This window comes from Stenella coeruleoalba (genome assembly GCF_951394435.1).
Source record: "Stenella coeruleoalba genome assembly, chromosome: 6".
Taxonomy (NCBI): Eukaryota; Metazoa; Chordata; class Mammalia; order Artiodactyla; family Delphinidae; genus Stenella; species Stenella coeruleoalba.
The window spans coordinates 111,210,212-111,227,644 of record NC_137151.1 but is presented as its reverse complement, the minus strand read 5'-3'; the positions used below and the strand labels follow the sequence as shown (position 1 = coordinate 111,227,644).

Here is a 17,433-nt window from a genome sequence, read left to right as displayed (position 1 = left end):
CTCAGGGGGTGGTCAAAGCGAGGGGAGCAGGTGGGGAATTGGTCGTTCATGGTAGCAGAGCTCAAGAGAAGAGGAGGGAAGGACTTAAACATTTATGTTTAAAATACCCGCAATGTGGTTGTTACTTTTTGATTAAAACAAATTAACACACCCTACTGTACCCTACTGTTGGAACCCAATACTCACCATGCAATTTTGTATTTGAACAAATTTTGATTTTTAAACAGAGCTCACATTGATAACAGTAAGACTCTTCTATTTGGATTGCAATTGAAAAGTAACAAGGGAAACAGAGTCACGGGCACTTTTACCTTTTCTCACTATGTATTTAGCATTCTAATAAAAATGCCAATGAAAATAAAAAGTAAAACCGTCATACCTTCTAATTAGATACATAGAAGATATTGTCTTGTTGATATAGCGTCGTTTAATAATCATTGGTCTAGCTTTAAGTACTCAAGGCCTCCCAACAAATTCGAAGTCCTATCCCTGCACTCCTTTCCTAGGAAGGTTCTCATCCTTCAGTCCCCTATTTAATGGTGTCTCAGTCACTTCAGGTCAGTTTGGGAAGTGTTTTGTCCTGACCAAAAGTTTTCCCAAGATCTTTCTAAAGTAGAGAAGAAATAGAATTCTATGTAAAGAATACTGTTGCAGATTTATCTTGCTTTGTATTTAGTTTAACTCAAAGTCATTTCTCCCTCTAACAAATCAGAAAGATTATTTTAAAAATATCTTTTGGGATAAGCTTCAATTCAATAAACATTTGTGGAGCCCTTTCTTTATGTTAAGATTTCATTCTAGGTTCTCTGAGATGCCTAGATTAAGAGGATTAATTTACTGACCTTGAACAACTTACAGTCTAGAAAAAGAGGCAGAAACATTCATAACAACTCAAATTAAAAATGCTGTAATATGGACTTCCCTGGTGGCGCAGTGGTTAAGAATGCGTCTGCCAATGCAGGGGACATGGGTTCGAGCCCTGGTCCGGGAATATCCCACATGCCGCAGAGCAACTAAGCCCATGCGCCACAACTACTGAGCCTGCACTCTAGAGCCTGCGAGCCACAACTACTGAGCCTGTGTGCCACAACTACTGAAGCCTGCACACCTAGAACCCGTGTTCCGCAGCAAGAGAAGCCACTGCAATGAGAAGCCCGCACACCGCAACGAAGAGTAGGCCCTGCTCACTGCAACTAAAGAAAGCCCGCGTGCAGCAACAAAGACCCAACGCAACCAAAAATAAATAAATAAATAAATTTTAAAAAATGCTGTAATAGTAGGAAGGCAAGATTGATGCCACCCAGGATGATCAGGAACATTATGAAAATAGGTTTTGAAAATTATCTTGGATTGGGATCATTATGTTTGCATTGGCACATGTGAAAGAGGCCTTGGGTCTTATGCTACTTCTTGCCAATGACTAAGGCCATATTTATCAGGAATCCTTAGAAGTTCTGAGGTTTTCCATCACCGTTCCTATTCTTTCTTACAAAAGTTAAAAAACATCTGACTAATTCAGTGACTTAATTAGCCAGAAGCATTGTTTGGTTTCTGAAAACTGTGCTTACCTGTTCAAAATGAAGAGGTTGAGTGAGCACCTTAGAATACATCTACAGGATGACTGGCTGGGATAAGTAATCATGATTCAACTGTATTTTTCAGGTACAGAGTTTAACCTTTATAGTGTCTGAAGTGAATAAAAATGGATCAAATTTCAAAAATATACAAAACTCATTGGACTATTGACTTAATTGCCCCCTTCTGGCAAAGGTGACGTTGACAAAAAGAGAATTCTGAGGTGCCCTTGGGGTATAATATCAGTATTGGTTTTTAGAGGAGAGCAAAAGTTCAGGCAGGTGGCACTTGAAACTTGCCTGCGATAGTGGTGTTTTACAATTCATTTTTAAATGAAAAGTTTTGAAGCTCATGAGCTAAGATGATAAATGAAAGGAATTGAATTGAAATGTCCTCATTTCATTCATTTATTCTCAATAAGATCCTTCCTACTTTAGAAGAGTAAACTTCCCTACTTTTAATACCAACTCAAAACAACTATTTGTGAAGTCAATCTGCTGCTCCGTGATTGGCTTACAAGTATGTAACCCTAACAGTAGCAGCAACTCAGCCATGGTTATAATATACTGGAAACTTGATGCTTCAAATGTGTGGTGGAAAAGCAGCATCAGCACCACAGGGGAGCTTGCTAGAAATGCAGCTTTCAGACCCCAGCCCAGGCCTCTTGAATCAGGATCTTCATTTTACCAAGATCCCCAGGTGGTTACTATGCACATTAAACTCTGAGAAACACTGCACTAAAGTTTTGACTTAAAAGGAAAATAATAAAGAAAAATAACACATCCGGCAGAAATTTAGAGTTGGCATTGAAGAGAAACAGCACCACAAATGATTAAGGATCCATAGATGCTTTTGCATCTGTGTTGTTTTGCCTTGGTATTTAAACATGGTGATGTGATCAACAATCACTTCCATAAGAAAAAGAAGCACCATTTCCCTTTCCTCCACAGAGTTCTTTGTGGTTCACGTCACTGTTTTTGATAGGCCTGGGGCCTGCAGTTTGTCTCTGAGACAGAGACAAAGAAGAATAGCTTGCTGCTGACACAAACAAGAGAGCACAGCTCAATAATTCAACTGCCACCTCCCAACTGATCCTCCTTTCAAACTCAACCCTGAAGACTCCACAGATCCTGACTCTCTCCCACCTGGTCCCTGGTAGACACTCAAAGGACTAGGATGAAAGTTGTTCATAGGGGCAGTCAGGACAGTGATGTGTATCATGGCCCAGCAATTGTTGGCACCTTCTTTCTGCTTACCATTAAGGGTTCTTCCAATCCATCAAGGGTTCCTTTTGATCTTGGGCTCACAGACAAATCCCATGCCAGAGTAGTTAGTATCTCTAGATCTCAGTACTCTACAACACTTTGAGCAATGGGGTTGACTTGTAAGCTCATTCACTATTATTTGAGAGAAATCAAAGTTATACACAGATGTGAGTAAGAGAAGAAGAAAGAAACTTCCCCACAGTCTCTGCTTCCCAAACCACCTTAAGTCCAGGGAAAGAAAATGAGATGCTGGGTCCACTTGAAGATACCCAGGGGAACTCAGCCAATGAAACAGATGTTAGGATGATATCTATTAAAGGCAGGGTCTAAGCATATGATTTAGGCTCTTTTATCTTCTATCGCACTCAGCTTACCAGTGAGTATAGCCATGTGTCTTTGTGTGTGATCGGATAGGATGTTATTAAAAGGCTCATGTTTTGACAATTGCCATGACCATTCATGGAGCCCAGAGCCAGTGGGTACCCAGATAAACTTCCTCTCATGAGGAAGTATCAATCAGTCAAAATGAGAATATGGGCGGATCACAAGCAATGAACTCACCTGTGTACAAGTAGTATATAAATTAGTCTCTTTGTTGAAAGTGTTCATTAAGGGTATGTGAGAGTTATGAAGCTGGGGTTATAAAGTTGCTCCCTGTGAGACTTGGGGCTAATATTTAATTTTTCTGGACTTCATTCCATTATTCTTAAAATGATGAATTTCAAATTAGTGTCCCACCAAACACTGTTCTAGGAAATCGAGTGTTAATACAAGGAAAAGATGTGAGGGTTCACCATGTACAAAGCTTTTCATGTTCAATTGAGTGGGGAGAACATGGGATTCAAGACAGGTAAATGGGCTACTTTCCTTCAAAACATTTCAGTGTTTATTACATGTCAGTTTGGAAGGTGAATATCCAAGAGAAGACACAGCTTTTTGGATCTCTCCAGATCCTTGACCAAGGTTGCTCCTGACTGTGGTAGATAAAGCCACATCTCCTGGTTCAAGCTGAGGGATGCTCTTGGGGATGATCTGCAAGATTTGTGACTGGGCTGACACTTCTTGATTCTGTGATCTTGGAGGCAACCCATATTCCTCCTTTATTTCTTCCTTGATAGAACTGTCCTAAAAAGCTTCAGTGGCGGGGAGGTCCTTTATATTCTGTGACACTGCACCCCTGGTCTCCCATGCCTTCCTAACTGTGTATTTAGGTAAAACAAATTAACTCACAGTTACAAGCCAACACTGAATGTAGAATAAGTTGAAATATAAATTAACCTAATGGAATCATTTTTTATTACGATTCATTCCAAAATAAAGTTTGTGTAAAATTTACATCAGTGATTTAAAATGAAATCATTTACTTGAAAGGGAAAAAACAGGTCTCTCAATCTATTATCAGATAGTCAGTTTCAAATGTTTCTGGGGGTCTAGCTTGTATCCTTTTTCTCTAAATAAATAATATAGTTGTGACAGCCATAAGGGAAACCTTTTTTGGGGGAAGATATTAAAATTAGAAACTTGTGTGCCTAGGGTGTTTGTATTAAGCTTGGTAATTGAATGTTAATACACCTTGAAAAAGTGTCGGTTCAGTATATAATGTGTCCTGCTAAAACGAATCATTATAGTATAGTATCTTAAATTTTGAAGAATTCTAGGATCAAAAGAATTCCAGGTGAAAAGATAGCCAACTAAGGTTCTAATGTCTTTGGCTTCTAAGAACCGTGCTAGAATTAAAAGGAAATAATAGATTCCCAATTTGGTTGTAACAAAAAATGATGTAAATGTACTTTGTCATTTTCAGGGGGCTCTCTGAAACTGCAAACTATTGGCTTTTTCTTCTCCTTTTCAAAACTATCAGTAAAATTTTCTCTTTTTAAAATGGCTCATCCTGTTCACGTCTACTTTGGGGGAAAATTGGTAAATTATTTAATTTCAAAATAAGCCATATCCCAGCCTTCATAAGGGCGGTTCCTGGAATCAGTCTAATTTTGAGTCCTCGTTCCTGGCTAGAGCTTATTATTACTAGAAGAATACGTGCTGACAGGCAGAGACAAAAAGGTCATGGAGAAGGTCACTTTTAAACAGAAATATGATTTATATACTATAAAGCACTCTATTATTATTAGATATGAATGGAAGTGCAGGGAAAGAATATGGGACTTGAAAAGTCTCTTATTTCCGAAAGTTCAGACAGATTTTAAGGGGAAATTGTGCCATGAATCTCTATTTCACCAAGAATGAGGCTGCATGGTGAGCAGTGCAGACAATATTACAGACAGATCTATAAACCAAAGTAATTGTATTATATTTTAGGTTAAACTAGCTAAAATATGTGATTTTGTCTGGGTAGGGAGAAATAACATTTATGCACATAAAAGTGAATGTTTTCTTAAATTAGTAATTATTGGTTTTGAAATACAAAATCTGCTAAACATGGTGTTTTAGGCAGCTCAGAGCCACGGCCTTTGCAGTGGCCAGTGTTTTGTATGTTTTCATATTGTTTTATTTTTTCCGTTTTTTGGGGGTGGGAAGGAGAGGAGGGAAAAAAGGGGCAGGGGAGAGAGAGGAAACTACTATAGCTTTGAGTCAACGTTAGAATATGATAGACTTTAAAGAGTCAAAACCAGCTTTAGATGTAAATGCTAAAAAACAAAAGAAGGTTAATAAATTAAAATGATATCACAAACCACAAAACAGGTCCTGTTACTTTATTGAAGTTAAAGATGTCTTATTGGCACAGGGAAGAGGGTTTTCTTGCCTGGAGCAGTGTCCCAAGTTCTTCAGTTTATCCATCTGCAACCGGTTGACTGTTTCACATTGGTGATGAATTATTCCGTTTCCTCAGTCTAATCCTTTTCATTTATTTATATTTTATGGAGGAAACATAAAAGCCTTCCGAGAAAAATCCAACTGTTTTTGATAAACCTTGTCATGTGCAAATAATGGAGCCTTGTCAGGACCAAGCTTTTCTGGAAATTTATACCTTCTAATAATAATTAAAAGGGGAAAAAAAAGAAAATCAGAAACAAATAAGAAGTATATTGAATTGGATTCAAAGCATGTTTGTGGCTTTGAATCAGTGGCAATAAAGCTTTTTCTATCAAAAAATGTTTAAACATGGCAGTGGAACTAAAATCCATGTTCAGCTTGAGTTTAGCATTTTTCAAATAGTGAAACCATGACTTCAATCTTGAAGCCTAAGGAAGAAAGAAAACATTTAGTTCTCAGCGAAGCATCAGATGAACAGTCTGGATCTGGAACAATGAGAAAGAACTGGGCAGTAGGATGGACTGTATCTTGATGAAGGACCTTAAGACAGGCTGTACAAATTTCTCAGCAAGAGGTTTCTAATTATTTCTGAAGAAGTAAAATTTATAGGAACAAAGACATATATTTTAGCTACGGATCATACATATCTGGGTTTTGATTTTCTAAGTATTTTTTCTGGGGTTTGACAAAGATATAAATATTTTTAAAAATTAATAACAATGATTAATAATGTCTACAAATTGAATATTCTGAGAAAAAATGTCCAGTTGTGTGTTGATTTCTGTCTTTTACTTCCTTGTATATATATATATTTGTTAAATTTATTTTTGGCTGCATTGGGTCTTCGTTGCTGTGTGCAGCCTTTCTCTAGTTGTGGCGAGCGGCTCCTACTCTTCACTGAGGTGCACAGGCCTCTCACTGCGGTGACTTCTCTTGTTGTGGCGCACGGGTTTAGGCGCGCGGGCTTCAGTAGGTGCAGTGCAGGGGCTTCAGTAGTTGTGGTGCACAGGTTTAGCTGCTCTGTGGCATGTGGGATCTTCCCGGGGGGCTTGAACCCATGTCCCCTAAATTGGCAGGTAAATTCTTAACCACTGCGCCACCAGGGAAGTCCCTTCCTTGTATATTTCTATTAAATCAGTCAAAACTCTTCAGCTAATTATAAAAGTTCTATTTAACAGATTTCATTTGCTTTGAAAATTTAAGGAAATATCCTATTCCTATCTTCCCCCAATAGTGTAGAGCTTCTGTTTATGGTAGAAGTTCTCAACACTGAATGTTTATTAGAATTTTCTAGGAACCTATAAAAGTGTTGATGCTTGGCTCACCTCAAACCAGCTGAAACCAAATCTTTGGGGACGTGGTCCTGGTCATTTGTGCTTTTAAAAGTTCTTCAGGTGATTCTAACACACAGTGAAGTTGAATCCTATTCGATTAAAATATTGTTGTGGGACCAATAGCCTTATGCTCATTTAAATGGCCAGAATTCTACCCACTTTCCACCACTGCAGGGAGTGGACAGAGGATAGGTGTTGGGAATTCACAGAATTCTGAGTTCAAATCCAGATTCTGCTATTTACTTAAAATATGATCTTAATCTTGCCTATAAAAGAGAGACTGAACAATTTTTAGAAGGCTGCAGAGAGAATTAACTAAGACAACTTGACTGCTGAGGGTACTAGAGAAGAGGCCAGACTGCATCCATTCTATAAGTGGACTTGTCAGGAGAACACCTAGTCCATGCAGGTGATGAAAGATGTCACCTCCCTTCTTTGTTGAAATGGCCTTTGGGGGCAAATACAGCAGTAAAAGGAGGAAATACTCTGTGGCCAAAGGAAAACATTATTACTTAATTATTAGAAAAGAAATCATCTCTGGACACACCCTGTACATCATAAAAAATGAGGGAATCTTCAAGGCCACCCAGCCCTTCCATCAACTTGGAAGATGCTCCTGTACAGAAATCACAAGGACCGAGATGGCAAATTCGAGTCAGCTGCTCCCTCCTCACCCTGGATCTTCTTTCCTCCTTAAGGAAATGAAAGAGAGAGATTTAAAAAGAATTCCTGTATTTCTGTGTGAGGTTGGCCAAGAGACCTTCTGTATTCACCACTATCATTAGGACCATTTAGCTTCCTTGGGTCGTTGGTATGTTCTATATTGGGTTACCCATGTCAAACAATTTGCAGAGGGCTGCCATCTACAGCTATTCCACAAATGTTGCTTCCCTTCCATTCCCCACCACATCACTTTCCCCTTCACTGTCTCATTTTTGTGTATCAGTGTTTGGTATCCCTAGCTCTTAAAATCTTCTTGGCATTCTTTTTACAACTTGACCTAGCACACCTTCCATATGGTTGATTGCCCAATGCAGTTTCATTGATTGAATTAATTTGCTAGGGCTGCTATACAAAGTACTGTGGACTGAGTGGCTTAAATAACAGAAATTGATTTTCTCACAGTTCTGGAGGCCAGAAGTCTGAGACCACAGTGGCAGGAGGTTTGGTTCCTTCCAAGGGCTGTGAGGGAAGACATGTTCCAGACCTCTCTCCTTGGCTTATAGACGGCCATCTTCTTCCTTTGTCTCTTCACACCATCGTCCTACTATGAATGTCTGCGTCCGTACCTCTTCTTATTATAAGGACACCACTCAGGTTAGAATAGGGTCCACCCTAACAATCTCATACTAACTTAGTTACTTCTGTAAAAAGGCTGTCTCCAAATACAGTCACATTCTGAGGAAATGGGGGTTAGGACGTTCAACACATGAATTTTGAGTGGGGTGGCAGGGGGGACACACATAATTTAACCCATAACATTGACTAAATCATGGATGGAATGAATAAATGTTTGATGAATACAGAATGTATATAACTCCTTAAAAGGTCGGCCAAACTAGAGGCTTTTTAATATGCAAATAAATTTTTATAACCTTAAAAAACTTGTAAATTAAAACCTTTGTTTCAGAGGAAACATCTACTTTTGTGTTTAGAACTTCTAAAAGTATCTTTATGAGATAAGCATATTCAGTAACCCTGAATTTTACACACAGATTTCTTAAAATATAATTCTTATCTATTTTTTTTCCTGGAATGATAAAGACAAGATTAAAGGACCAGACACAAATATTGTGGATTGTTTTCCTCTTTGCTTAAATACTTTCCAGCTAGGTCTTTTAGCAGTTATACACGTTTTGAGACAAAGATAACGCCTTTGACATTTTTAATCTCAGACATCTCCCTAATCTCTTTTGGTGCAAGTGAGTTCACATTTAAACTAGCTTAAAAAATGGAGCACTGTAGGTCCCTGTCTTGGGGGGTAGACTGTGGGTGGCAAGCATCCAGAGGTGGCTAAGCTGGGAAGGGTTAAATGACCTGAGGTCTGCATTCGTTTGAGGAGCATCACACAAACCAGGAGGGCAATGATTACAAGCCAGATCAGGAATGAAAATGTTAGACAACGCCATTAATTTCCAAAGTGCCCAAGGAAATCAGTGGATTATTCTGGTCTACGGCAAAGGCATGGAATCTAGCTGTGGATGCGTCCACCAGCTGTGGGTAGTGAGGCCAAATAGATGAAAATAATTATGCCACGAAAAATACCTTTTCTCTAGAATCAGAACTACCATTGAAGACAGGCTTCATAGAGTATGCCCTGATTTAATAGTGAATTTTTATGTGTGAATCATTGGGACTAATATGCACTTTGTAAGTAGCAAACATTTTTAAGTTTCATAGAGAAGATAAAAATTAGCATAATTGGGCTTCCCTGGTGGCGCAGTGGTTGGGAGTCCGCCTGCCGATGCAGGGGACACCGGTTCGTGCCCCCGTCCGGGAGGATCCCACATGCCGTGGAGCGGCTGGGCCCGTGGGCCATGGCCGCTGAGCCTGTGCGTCCGGAGCCTGTGCTCCGCAACGGGAGAGCCCGCAGCGGTGAGAGGCCCGCGTACTGCAAAAGAACAACAAAAACAACAACAAAAATAGCAGAATTATGAAACCTCTAAAAGGTGTCTCTAACTGTATCTGGAATATTCACCAGGATGGACTGTGTAAAATTGTAACAATATGTATATATGCCAGTTTTGTGTTATAAGCACATTTAGAGAAATGGTTTCTCTGTACCAGAAAATAATTAAATAAAATAATCTATTATCCATGTAACTCATTACCTTACCTTCTAATTTTTGCCTTATTTTCTAATTGTTTTCATATAATTATTATTGGACTGTGAAATTTATAGTAATGATACCTAATTGGAATTTTTAGTGACAAAGTAAAATTAGATATTGGCACCATCAAACCTGAATTTTACTAGAGATCCATCAAAATGATCTTTTAAAATGTTAGCTATAATTATTTCAAACTCATTTTTTTTTTCTTTTTTCTTTTTTTTTTTTTTGCGGTACATGGGCCTCTCACTGCTGTGGACTCTCCCGTTGAGGAGCACAGGGTCCGAACGCGCAGGCTCAGCGGCCATGGCTCACGGGCCCAGCCGCTCCGCGGCATGTGGGATCCTCCTGGACCAGGGCACGAGCCCGTGTCCCCTGCATCGGCAGGTGGACTCTCAACCACTGCGCCACCAGGGAAGCCCCTCAAACTAATTTTAAATCTTAATTGTAGTTTTCATTTTAGCCATATGTATCGGTCTGGATATGCAGAAACAGTAGCTGATTAGCAGTATTCCAAAAGTTATTACAAGTGAAGAACATGTTTTAAAATAATGACAATGTCTTGGATATAAATCATTCTGAAGTATCTGAGTTTAAGTTAGATTTAGCAAGGCTTGTTGGAGGAAGGAGGGGGAGAAAAAATAAAATTAGTCACTGGTCCTAAAATTTATTTGAAAAGACAAATTTTTAAATTGTATTAAATCTTCTGAAATTTTGGAACTAATTTTTTTTCATCTGTGACACAACACTTCACTAGAAACTGCCCTGCATGTCCCTCCATAACTCAAAAATGTATTCCATCATCCATTCTTCTGCCTTTAATCATAGAGCTGCCTCCGTCCACCCATACTGGCACACATATACTTCCACATGTACCACTGTCTCCACCCACTCTTTAGTCTCTAAATGATTTTGAAATCAGGACACTTTCCCACTTCATTCACATTTGCTAAATTGTAATTCACATGAGTCAGTTGGAAAGCATATCTCAGTAATTTCCAATGAAAAAGGAGACCCTAGCAGGGAATAAAGGCACATGCTCTATACAAGAAGGGTTTAATAAATGTATGTTTTTACTATTCATTTGGGGAAAAATTCAAGAAGCATTCTGAGATTTGGAGACATGTATTTGCCTTTCAGATATCTTAACACTTAAAAAAATGCAGCTTTTAGACTTGGGCTTGAATAGCTAGCAAGTACCTCCAGATGAGAGTATTTCCAACCAGGTAAAGTTCTCACCTGGCAATTTGAAAATTGGGGTTCTGAACAGCTAAATAATCAAGTAGATCTGCAAACCTCTCAATGAACCCTAGCCAACGCTTAGATGAGTTTTCAGCAAACCTGGGCTGAGTTTGGAGAAATTCAAATAAATTTTATGGTTGCAGATGGAAACCAGGCCCAACTCAGCAGTTTAAATGAACCTGAAACTCAAGGGCCATCTCAAGGGGTCTGAACCCAAGCAAACCAAAACAAAGTAATGATTCCCAGGGAACACTGGTAGCCCTCAGTGCATTGTCTTGGCAAAAGCTGAGCACAGATTTATTTTATATTATCCAAAAGTGGTAAGTGAGAAAATTAAGAAACGTTTCCTAAATGGATTGTCTGGAAGGTCTGTGTGATTCAGAGGCAAAATGAACAAACTTTCAGGCATTGCTCCCTTTACACAAAGTTTTCAGAAAATAACTGAGAACTTTTAACTACTATGATAACTATATAAAGACATTAACAATTAGACATAAGCCAGAATGCCTTTCCCTAAAGTGAATCATTCTGGCCATCTGGATTCAAACCTCACTTCAGGTGTTCTGGTTGACCACCGGGTTCCACATGATATTGGGTCAGTGCCTCGCATGCTTGGTGTAGCTGAACATCTTTCTAATTTTGAGAGCACCTGGAATCCAGGCAACTAGAAAAAGAATTCTTTGACTTCTTCCTGAGGGCTTTCATAAATAACAATGTCAATAGTTCACAAGAGAGGGGTGTGTGTGTGTGTGTGTGTGTGTGTGTATCTGTCTTTCAGTCATGTCTTCTGGAGCATCAAGGAAATGTAGTTAGAAAAATAATTTTTATAATTGAACCAGCTTTTAATTTCCCAAGAAAGTCCATTAATTTTTCATCTGGTTGACTCTTGGTTTCAACAGTTATTAAAGATCAAAGTATCCCAAATTGTTTCTACAAGGGAGAGGAGAAAAATTATAGTGACTAGTATGTACTGGAAACTGGATATGCTCATTCGATATCTGTTTCTTAGAAATGTTGTAAGAATTGAATAAGAAAAACTCCAGTTCCCACTATATAGAGGGAACTTGATAATTGTTAACTCTCCTCATTATATTCATCATTATCATTGTCATCATCATTGCTCTTCTACCAGGGCTCATTGCCAGGAACACCCTTAACTGCCTTTGGCAAAAAAGAGACATAGGAAGATTGTGTTTTCTATGCCTCTACCTCCTAGTTTTCATTCTTGTCCCCACTTCTAGAAGTGCCACTTGCAGTCCACCCACTGGGTGTTCATAAGTATTCTCATGTTCTTCTTACCAACTTTTCTATTAAAATTCTCCTGGATAGTCCCTGTCAATCTTCCCTTTAGAGAAAATGGCTACTTACCTTTGAATATTCTGTGAAACATGACACAAACAAGTTATTTAATATAATTATAACGAACGAAATAAGAATCTCTGAGTTTGGGACCCTATGATTACTTTTTTTTTTAAACATCTTTATTGGAGTATGATTACTTTTTAAAGCCTTTCCCCCATCTCCCCACGCTTGTGATTCTAAAATGTAGACAGAGTTGAAAACTACTGCTTCACATAAATTAACATAACTTTACCTATGCTACAGACATCCAGAGATTCCTAATAATTGACTATTCATACACTGACTAAAAGGTTGTTTTGTCACAGTATATTTTCCTGCAGTGGGTTTTCCAATAGAGATAGAAGGCTGATATTTAATAGGAATCACACATTTTTATGTCAGGTTCCTGTAGGCAACATTATTTGACAATCTGGTTTACTCTGAGATCTCTCAAGTTGTCACCCAAGCAAGGAATTCACTTTGGATTGCCAGTGGTCCACAGATCATGGTTTGTGAGCCATTCACCTAAGAGTTTCAGTTTTATTTTTACGCAAATAACCTGAACAGCAAATTCTTCTCTCATTACCCAAATTGCTTAAGGAGATATCTATAAGAAAATTTATTCAGTAAGCATTTATTTAATTTTCCAATAGTCGAGGCACTAATGCCCAGTGTTAGAAATACAGGGGAATAGACTTTATTCTTTTTCTTATGATCTCAGTAGAGAAAAAAACTATAGACAGTCATGTTTACATATAGACATCCCAATCTTTGTCAAACCACAGTCTCTGACTTAGAAATCAGAAAAATAAGTTCTCCAGAAGAAAAATATATATTAATGAAGAGCATTTTGATGTTTTTCTCTCCCTGATCAACTTCCAAGACTCCAAGAAATATGGTCAGATCTATGGAGTTCAAATGGTAGCCAAAAATATAATCATCCTGTATCACTCCCTAAATCATTCTAGGTCAAGTCAGTTCACAAAGTGCTACTTGCCCTCTTGTTTGTTTGTTTCTTTTTTAAGCTTGTTTTATGGAGTACTTGCCATGTGCCAAGCATTGCCCTCGCCCTTTCATTCATTATCTCATTTAATTTTCCTGACAATTCTGTGAGTCAGGTATGATTATTCCTTGTCATTTACAGACAGGGAAACTGAAGCACAAAGAGGACTGATACCCTTGTAAGTGGCCCAATTAGGATCTGAACCTCAGCATTCCTGCTGCAGGGTGTGTAATCTTAAGTGTTACCCTACAGCTTCTGGGCCCATTATTGTGTTAGCGGTTCTAGGTAGTTGTGAGGTAGAGAGAGTTGGTTAACATTCAAGCCTGTATTTGACCAATTTACTTTATTGTGTTTGCTGTTGAGACAAACCTACTGAACCCCTGAAAGGTAGTGTCCCTTAAAACAGAGTGTGGGGATTACTGCCTTAACGTGTGACATTTGATTTTCTGTTCTTTCATGTCTTCATCCCTGCTGATCCCTTGTATATACTCTGGTGGTTTTAGACTGAAGATTCAAAAGCACAAGAGGACTCATGGCAATACACTTAGGGTTTCTGAGTTTTCAGGAAGCTGCCCTCAGGACCTGGCAGGGTCATGTGGTAACAGAATGAATTGCAAAATGTGTGTTCGCATCTCAAGTGGACAGTGGTCGGCTTGCTCCTGTTGGCTATCCCAGCATAGGGTCTGTCTAACATCCATCCACCTTGATGCCTTCCTTTTATATCCCAGCTGCTTGTGTTAGTGCTTATGAGTGTAAAATAAAGTAGCTGAAGCATGATCAAAAGTGTAACCAAAACTACTTCCAAGCCCCCATTCTGCAGAAATGCTGAATCAGTTGGACACAGGTGCATTGTGCCCAGTCAGCAAGCAAAGTAGCTGAGGAATTTGCAGGGAGAACCATTCGTTAAGAGTGGTGACCTCATACACACTTATAAGCTGGATCAACTTGATTCCAATGTGAATGCTACCAACGGATGAAATGCATCTCTGAAATCTACATCTGAAATGATTCTCATGCATGCCTCCCTCTCCTCCTTGACCACAATCCTTATCACAGTAATAACCCTCATAATTGCTTGTCTATATGATTACAATAACTTCTTAATCAGTCTCCCACTTCTGGTGTCCTTCTGGTCTATTTATCCTCAACAGCTCTGCGAGTGGTTCTCATACTTTTGGAAAAAACCATTGGAAGAATTGGAAGAATGTGTTGAAAAATGCAGATTTCTAGCCCATTTTTAGTCCCATTTATTGGGTCTAGAAGTGACCCAGTAATCTAAGCAATCTATATTTCTTTGATTAGTCATCCCCATGTAATTTTTGTGCAGGTTGCTTTCACTTTGAGAAATTGTTCCAGGCTGTTATCTAAAATACAGTGGTAACACAGCATGATTTTTCTCCACAAAGAAATGTCTCTCTTTCTGTAATAGAAAATAGGTATGGACTTGGAATGAATGCGAGAAGGGACTTTGAGACTCAAAAGACAAAATAAGAAGGTCAAAGGGAATTTGTGGGTCTAGTGTAGATACCAGAACTTGTTCTGATACAACTTTCCTGGGAGATCTGGGGAAGTGACTGTGTAAACAAATAAAAATAATTGGATTTGAAAGATCAGGGTAACGGTGGTGTAGAGCTCCCTGTCTACATGAGGTCACCATAACTTGGACAGAAACCTCCACTGTTTTCCACTTAAAAAAAAAAAACAAAACATTTTAGATCAAGCAATGTGATCCTTGCAGCAGTGAGCAGGGAAAATATCAGATTTAAAGAGGCCACTTATGGGACTTCCTTGGTGGTGCAGTGGTTAAGAATCCGCCTGCCAGTGCATGGGACACGGGTTCGAGCCCTGGTCCAGGAAGATCCCACATGCTGCGGAGCAACTAAGTTAGTGTGCCACAACTACTGAGCCTGCGTTCTAGAGCCCACGAGCCACAACTACTGAGCCCATGCCCCTAGAGCCAGTGCTCCGCAAGAAGAGAAGCCACCACAATGAGAAGCCCGCGCACTGCAACGAAGAGTAGAGAGCCTGCAAGCAGCAACGAAGACCCAACGCAGCCAAAAATAAATAAATAAATTTATTTATTTAAAAAAACAATAAAGAAGCCACTTCTCTAAATGAGAAAGCCACTTTTCAACAACGTCAGTGACAGAAGCAGAAGCAGCAGAAAACAGATCTCATTTCCCCCCCTCTTGGCCTGTAGTCCATTGTTTAGGATCATGATTATTCTCTTTGGAGTTAGTTATATAATTCTTAGACTAGTCTTAGACTATTGGTGGAAGTAGGGTGGAGATCTAGAGAAAAAGGTTGGAGTCCCTGCTTATCTGAGAAATGGAGGCTTAAGTAAATAAACTTCAATATTAAAAAGAGACATAGCATTATTCATAGTCCAAGAAATAAAGCAAACCACGTCCCTGATCACGCCATTTCCCTACTTAAAAACAGTCAGTGTGTCTCCATTGCCTAGTCTACATGGTTCTGATGCCACAATATGACATGAAAGCTTCTTCACAACTCTGTCAACAAATAGTTCCAGCTTCATCTGCCTCGCTCTTAAGTTCATGCAGTTTGGTCATATTATTTTCTGGTTTTTAACTTGCTGAGTGTTTTCAGATTTCCATGTTTCTTTTCTCTTGTTCTTCCCTTTGCCTGTAAATTACAACTATTCACTCTTTAAAACAATATTAAGGGCTTCCCTGGTGGCGCAGTGGTTGGGAATCCGCCTGCCGATGCAGGGGTCATGGGTTCGTGCCCCGGTCCTGGGAGATCCCACATGCCGCGGAGGGGCTGGGCCCGTGAGCCGTGGCCACTGAGCCTGTGTGTCCGGAGCCTGTGCTCCGCAGAGGGAGAGTCCATAGCAGTGAGAGGCCCGTGTACCACACACACACAAAAAATATTAAATGGAACTTTACTTGGATAAATAACCAAATGAATATATTTTCAGATGAGAAAACAGATTCAGAAAAAATGAAAATTTTCTCCTGAAGCCAAAAAGTTAATCAGTGCTGGAGATGTGGTTAGAAGTCTAGTTCCCTGATCCTAATCCCCTGCTTCATATGCCAGTGGCATCTTCATTCAGAATCTCATTGATGCCAATCTGATCCAGGTTTTCATAACAATTGTTTACCTGAATCTCAGGTGACCTGCCCCAATTCATGTCTCACCTGATGCACTGTGTGTGTGTTGCCACTGTAACTTAGAGATACCTATTCACTACAGCTCCTACCACCTCCCCTAGACTTTGGACAACCCTAGCTCTAACTGTGATAAAATGCCAGTTAGAATAGTTAGAACCGGTCAGTTCCCTGATCACTCTATTGATAAGCTACATATACCAAAAAGAGAGCAACCATTTACATTATTCCATATTTAGGACTGTTGTAATCCTTAGTTACTGGCCTTACTTTGGGACCTGAGAGATCCTGAAGATGCTCTGTTCCTGGGGAGGATGAGAAAAGAGCCTATTTCAGGGTCAAAGGGCACAGAAGAGATGGAAGGGAGTGGACATAAGATGAACTTCACCCAAGGTCCACTTTGTTTCCTGAGCTACAGTTTCCATTTTGGAAAAGAAATCTGGTGAAATAAATTTTGTAAGGGGGGAAGAAATATAACTTCAGCTTGAAGGTTGCCTGGAGAGAAAGGAATCTGATTTTAGAATTTAGAATACGAGCATTTTAGCTTGCTGCATTGTCACTTTATTTATGCTCATGCTTAACTCAACTGTAGCTTCTGGGTATTTCTTATGTCATTAAAAACCACTGGTGCAGCCAGGAGAATAGAAAGTAAGATGTTGCTTTGTTTACTTTTGTTGCCATTCAGCATTTCTTCTCACAGTCCACAGGAGACCTCTGGCTATATTCACAATTATAGTGACAGAAGTTTAAATAAATGCAGCGGGAGCCCACTGGTTCGTAGTGCAATAAATCTGAATGCACGAATGGAAAGTCTCTTGGAAGCTTCTTTTTCATAGATGTGAAAATAAACCACTGATATTTTGTTTTTCTTTAGTTTTGTGGTGGGAACAAAGTTAGGGAGAGAAAACTACAGGCAAAGATGCAAAGATTCTTTCACTA

At 39.3% G+C, this 17,433-nt stretch overlaps 1 pseudogene across 1 annotated transcript in view; it reads left to right on the top strand.

The window, feature by feature from the left end:
* LOC307187843 (small ribosomal subunit protein uS9-like) overlaps window positions 1-17,433 on the top strand; it is a 52,890-nt pseudogene that overhangs the window by 34,566 nt on the left and 891 nt on the right. The gene's annotated exons all lie outside the window — the stretch shown is intronic.